The 6,532-nt window shown below is 32.3% G+C and overlaps 1 long non-coding RNA gene across 1 annotated transcript; it reads left to right on the top strand.

The window, feature by feature from the left end:
• Positions 1 to 3,098: 3,098 nt before the first annotated feature.
• LOC141481913 (uncharacterized) lies at positions 3,099 to 4,159 on the top strand. The gene is made up of 2 exons (XR_012465236.1): positions 3,099 to 3,885; positions 4,055 to 4,159. It is a non-coding gene; the product is annotated as an uncharacterized lncRNA (long non-coding RNA).
• The last annotated feature ends 2,373 nt before the right edge of the window (positions 4,160 to 6,532 follow it).

Genomic DNA, 6,532 nt, shown 5'->3' with positions numbered 1-6,532 from the left:
TATGATTACACTCATGGATTTTTTTTCGTTAAATCTTGCACAATATTTTATATCTTATACCAGGGGCTATTCATAAAAAAATGTAAATATAACTGGATACTACCGCTTTTCCATATTTATCCCTTTGAGGACGAGTTAACTTTTTATTCAAAAAACTATAATTTTGGATTGTAGGGTATAGTAAAAAGATTGGTAAACAACAATTTTGCAAGAAGAAAATATATTTTTATAATCCTTTTTTCACAATCATTTGGTTCCAAATCATGACCACAAGGAAGCTATGAGAAAAAAAGTTGAATGGAACCAAAAGTAACAAATTCATAGTTGGTGAAATTGAAAAAAAAAACAGTTTGAAGCTTTGGTTATACAGGGTCCAGCGTTGCAGTTGAAGCCATCTAGTACTGTGAGGCTGGGAGCGTGTGCTACAATGTGCACACCTAACCTTTGTATCAAGAACTGGTAAATGTGCAAATTTATCAAATCTTATTTCAGCGGGAGCTGAAACCTTGAATTTATTGGGTATATCTTCTGTAGCCCTTTTGTCTTTCTTAGGCATACTGAGGTCGGCACCAATCAATCCTATAGCAACAGCCAGTCTGAAATCTTTCAGATTCATGCTTCGTGTGTCTGGTGTCCGGTCTCTGAATATTATAAAGGCACTCACTATGGTAAGATCCAAGAAATGCCAGAACAACCTATGCCACCATTTTCTCAATTTTCGGTTCACTTTGTTTAAGGAAACGAACATATCGGATTGATCTACATATTCCATATGGGAATTATAATCTTTTACCAGTTTCAAGCAATCAATATTCCCAGACGAACCATCCTTCTGCTTTCTCGGAACAGTTTGAACATCAGCTGGACTATGGAAATTGCTCAGAAATAAAACTGGTTTATTATCCATCCACTTCAGATAAAATAAACCTTCTTTGCTGAGTGTCCAATCGCATATACCTCTATCAACTTTTGTATTATTATTTACTATATCCATTGGTTCATTTTCGCGTCTTCTTCTTATTGTTCCACAACCATAATTGTTGTCCTTCAGCAAATCATTCAGAAGCGTGACGGAAGTAAAGAAGTTATCGAAAAACACCTTGTGGTGTTTTCTTACAAGTGGACGTGTCAAGTCTTTAACGACTCTAGGACCTAAGCCTTCTTCACCCCCATCAAATTTTCCTGTATAAATCTGAAATCGTGACACAAATGCAGACTGGTCTGCTCTCATCCATATTTTATGGGCCCTCTTGATTGACTTGAGTGGCATATACTGGCGAAATCCTATTATCCCCTTGAATTTCACTATTGATTCGTCGATACTTTGATTTGCGCTGGGCTTGTAACATTTTCCAAAAGTGTCTGACAGTATGTCAAGCATTGATCGTATCTTATACAACTTGTCGAATCCTGTTCCACCTACTTTTGGTTGGAAATCATTATCATTTAGGTGCATATTAGTCAACAGCCAACTGAAACGATCACGAGACATGGAAGACGATATGAAATTATCTCGCATCTACATTTTGGAAGACCAATATTCACGGTTACTAGGTTTCTTTGTGAGCCGCATCATCAGATTTATACCAGGAAAACATTTGATTTCGTCCGAGTCGGTTAGCAGGAGGCGATTGCCAAATTGCTGTGTAGCATATAAATTGGTTTCGAAAACTATTTTGCCGATAAGTTCTGTTGTGAACAAGCACAGGACTATATCAGTTGAAGTCTCGATATTTTCAGGAATGTTAGGACCAAAATCTTCTATGAATGCCATTGGTTTGTTTGCAAAATTCAAGTTTTTCGTCCACTCTATAGGTTTTTTGACGAAATTTGAAAGTGGTAATTCATCCTCACTATCGTGTTCTGAACTAATACTATCAGTAGGATTATGTTGGACCTCAACAAAATCATCATCATCAAGTATATCTATATCATCCTCAGATGGGGCACCTGAAGTGTAAGAGTCTACCTCTGAAGGTATCTCATCAACCAGAGTACAGGCATCATCCGACGTTACTTTACTCAGGTCCATGTTTGAATAATCTGAAAAAAAATGTTATATAGACAAGCACTTGCAGCCTTGTGGTTCCGTATGGAACCACTCATTTTCATAAGCACAAATACATGTTTTTTTGTATATCCTAGTGATGAAATATATTTCACGAATCAATTCAAACACCTAACGAACATAATATAATAAAACACTGCACTGCACAAATAAAATAATCTGCTGCGCCTGCAGCAGATTATTTTATTTGTGGTATCTATATGGAACCACCTGCTCACAAAGGGTTATAATTCATCCCTCCGCATAGAAATATTTTCTAGTTAGGAAATATTCCTGATAAGCGTAATATTGAAAATTATAGACCTATAAGCAAACTATGTATTGCCAAGAAATTGTTTGAAAAGATTATGCATGAAATTTTTTTAAGTCATACACAAAATAGGATAATAGACATAGTTCTTCCTCTGTAGATTCATTGATACTAATTTAGTAGATTTACAGATTATGTTATAGAGAGTATGAACGATCAGATTCATGTGGATTTGATTAATACGAATTTCAGCAAAGCTTTCGATGAAATAAGTCAAAATTTGATCTTTAACTTTCTATGCATATCCTTTCGGAGCACTTCTTGAGTCCATAACAAGATATTCGTAATGGGAATCCTACATGAATATCCATTTAACGGCCCCGTTTGTGTTGCCTAATAATGGACTCCATCATCCATCATAAACATTCATTGTTGTATATGTTTGATACCATACATCCTTTATACAGAGCTTTTCTTTAATATCCCCCCCTTTATTTTTTGAAGGGGTCAACTCGAAAAATTGAAATTTGGGATGATGAAATTAATGCAACAATACTATATCTTGAAGTGAATTGACAGATGAAACTTTCAAAATGGCAACAGGGCGCCATCTTGGAAAATAAATTGAATGGAAAGGGATGCCTTGTGACACACCTTTATGAAGCTCCTGACGAATGCTTCCCAATCCTAGAATATAATGTCAGTATCTTCCACTACAAAAAGATGGACCAACTTTCAACTACTACAAAATGGTGGAACTTTCAATAATTAATAATAATAATAATAATAATAATAGACACTTTATTCACAGTAAAAAAAAACAATATATGAATATATATGAATAATACAATTGCATGGAGTGAACAAGTGATTAAGGATAAGTACAAAGTACTTGTTTCCTTGAAATTAACAGATAAATAGACAAATAAAAAAGGAAAAATATATGTATAAAAATTATCAAATGGTAAAATTTTAAAAATATACAACTCTAAAACTAATATATATAGTCAGCTCAAATTCTATAAAGAATACAATTCAAATAATACAAAAACAGTTAAATGACATACATTGGTTGTATTCCACTAGGGTTCAAATAGTTGGGAGATCATATTCCTTTCATTTTCATTGATATATTTCTCTAACTTTTTCTTGAAGTTTTGTTTACTTTTACATTTTTTTATATCTCCTGGTAGGGTATTATAAATTTTTATTGAAACATAAGAGTATGCTCTTTGAGTTTTTGATTTTGTAGCATGCGGTAGGATGTGTTTGTTACGGTTTCGAGTATTGTATTCATGGTTAGGAATATCAGCTTTATGTTTTTGAAAGTGGTATTTCATATTCACACAAAGGTAAAATAATTGCCTGATATCCATGATTTTTATTTCTTTGTAGAGGCTATCAGAGTTGTATCTAGAGCTTTTCTGTAGCATTAATTTCAAGAATCGTCTCTGTATCACTTCTAGTCGATTGAGATGGGTTTTAAGCGCAACACCCCAGGCTTCAATACCATATCGGATATGACTTTCTACGAGAGAGGAATATATTACTTTCATTTCTTCTATGGGTAAGTAAGTGTTCAGATATTTGAATTTATATAAAATGGTTTGGAGTTTTTTGGTCACGTATTTTATATGATAATCCCATTTAAGATGTGTGTCCAGATATATTCCTAAATATTTTGTCTCAGTTGTAGTATTCAGTTTTAACATTTTTCCATATATATTTATTTCTAGGTGGCGAAAAGGAGGGATGCCAGATTTGTTGCAACTGAAAGGAAGAACGTGGGTTTTTTCGAAGTTGACTGTCAATAGTTTGTTATCGAACCATTCTTTAATAAATTTGAAATCTATTTCTGTAGTATTTTTTAGTTCCTGCCATGATGGAGCTTGATAAAAGATAACAGTGTCATCAGCATATCCTACGATATCACCTTTACTAGCAACTGAGAACAATTCATTCACATATAGGTTGAATAACAATGGACTTAGGACTGTGCCTTGCGGTATTCCATATTCAATGATTTTTGAGTTACTTGAATCATCACCAATTTTCACTTTCTGTGTCCTTTCATTTAAATAGCTTTCAATGAGGTTATAACAATTACCTCTTATTCCTATTTTTTCTAGTGTCTCTAGGAGTAGCTTATGGCTGACAGTATCAAATGCTTTTTTTAAATCTATGAATAAGCAAAGACATGGAGTTCCCATTTCCAGAGCTTGGTGTATTTTCTCTGTGATGTATAGGATAGCATCCACCGTGGAGATTTGTTCTCTAAAGCCAAACTGTTTACAAGAAAGAAGTTTAAATTTATTTATAAAAGATAAGAGTCTGGTTTTCAATAATTTCTCGAATATTTTTTATAGATTCGTTATCAGTGAAATGGGTCTATAATTGGTAACAATGTTTTTGTCCCCACTTTTGTGTATCGGGATGACGACTGATTTTTTGAGAGTAGTTGGCCATATCCCCTTATCTAGACATCGATTTAAGGTATGAGTGAGAGGAATAACGATATTGCCTGAGATTTGTTTTAGTGTTTCTGCTCGTATTTGATCTTCCCCTGCGGATTTTTTATTTTTCAGTTCATTGATAAGAGTCTTTACTTCAGTCGTATCGGTAGGACGGATACTTATAGAATTTATTAGTCGTGTTGTGTTTGTTTTGAAATTTGGGTTCCTAATAATTTGTTCAGCCAATGTTTTACCAGTTTCAATGAATCTGTTATTGAATTCGTTTGCAATTTCCCTCTTTCCATTCAATAATTCACCTTTGTCATTTTTTATACTCTGTATTTGTTTCTCTGATTGTTTTTTACCAGTGATGCTCTGCACTGTATTCCAGAGTTTCTTTGAATTGCACGAGTTATTTTTAATTTCTTCTCGGTAGTAGTCGCGCTTAGCTCTATTCATTAAATTGGTGAGTGTATTCTTATAATTTTTGTAATAGTGTTTCAATTGTTCGTTGTGTGGGTTGTTGGTCAGTTCCGCAAACAAATCGTTTTTAGTATTGATGGATTTCAATAGGGTATTCGTTAACCATGGTGCAAATTTTGTGTTCTTCCTAGTACATTTTTTAATATCAGTACATTTTTTAATAAGGTTTGTTAAAACATCATTAAATTTTTCCATTGCAGTGTTTGGATTTTCTGTTGAGTACACTGACTCCCAGTTTTCATGGTGTAATGTATTATTTAATTTTGTTTCATTAATATATTTTCTATATCTCATTCCGTAGTTTTTTTTGGAATTTCGTTATCCATAACAATTTGTAATATAGTTGAAAAATGATCGGTGATATTGCTTTTCAGAATAATTGGTATTGTCATGTCAAGTATATTCCATTTACTCTTGATAAAAATATGATCAAGACATGATATCTGGTTATTATATATTCTTGTGGGATCATTAATACTGGATATGTACCCATATTCATGCAATATACTGAGATATTCGGTTGTGTTTTCGTCTTCCTCTAACAGATTTATATTTATATCACCTATGAAGAGATAATAATCATATTTCTCTGGTTGTATAGTTTCAAAGTACCGCATTAAAATTCGATTGAATTCATTTATGTTCATTGAGGGTGATCGGTAACAGCTAGTGATGAGTGTATCATTTTTATTTCCGATTTTAATTTTTGCTTTGAGAAATTTAACTCTTTCTATTGCAACAATTTCGCTATCAAATTCGAAATCTTTTTTTATAAACATTATTACTCCATCGTTTTGATTGTATTCACCTTCATTATAAATTAGTTTATATCCTGGTATACAATATATATGAGGGTCAAGTAATTTCCAGGTTTCTGTTAATATCACACAATCAAAATCGGAGTTTATCTCATCCAACATCATTTTGAAATCATCAATATTTTTATTCAAACTGCGAATATTATTATGAATAATTTTGAAGTTGGAATTTTCTTCGTTTTGTTTCAAAATCTCTTTGCATTCTTCAGGTTTATTAAGTGTAAACGTTTTTAAAGTGTCTATTTTGAAATCTCTTATATATTGGTCCATTCTGAGAACTCAAATATAAGAGTGCTACCTATAGTACTAAATATACATATATATATATATATATATATATATATATATATATATATATATATATATATATATATATGAATGGAAAATACTGAGTTTTGTTAAAGTGACAAAATTTATATGAAATTGTAGTTTTTGTAGTAGAAACAATATAGATTTATAA

The sequence above is a fragment of the Leptinotarsa decemlineata genome, unplaced genomic scaffold (genome assembly GCF_025532065.1).
Source record: "Leptinotarsa decemlineata unplaced genomic scaffold, Ldec_3_MD MMD2_tig00000576_RagTag_RagTag, whole genome shotgun sequence".
NCBI classification, from domain to species: Eukaryota; Metazoa; Arthropoda; class Insecta; order Coleoptera; family Chrysomelidae; genus Leptinotarsa; species Leptinotarsa decemlineata.
The sequence above is the reverse complement of the archived record's forward strand: the minus strand, read 5'-3'. Positions and strand labels throughout refer to the sequence as shown.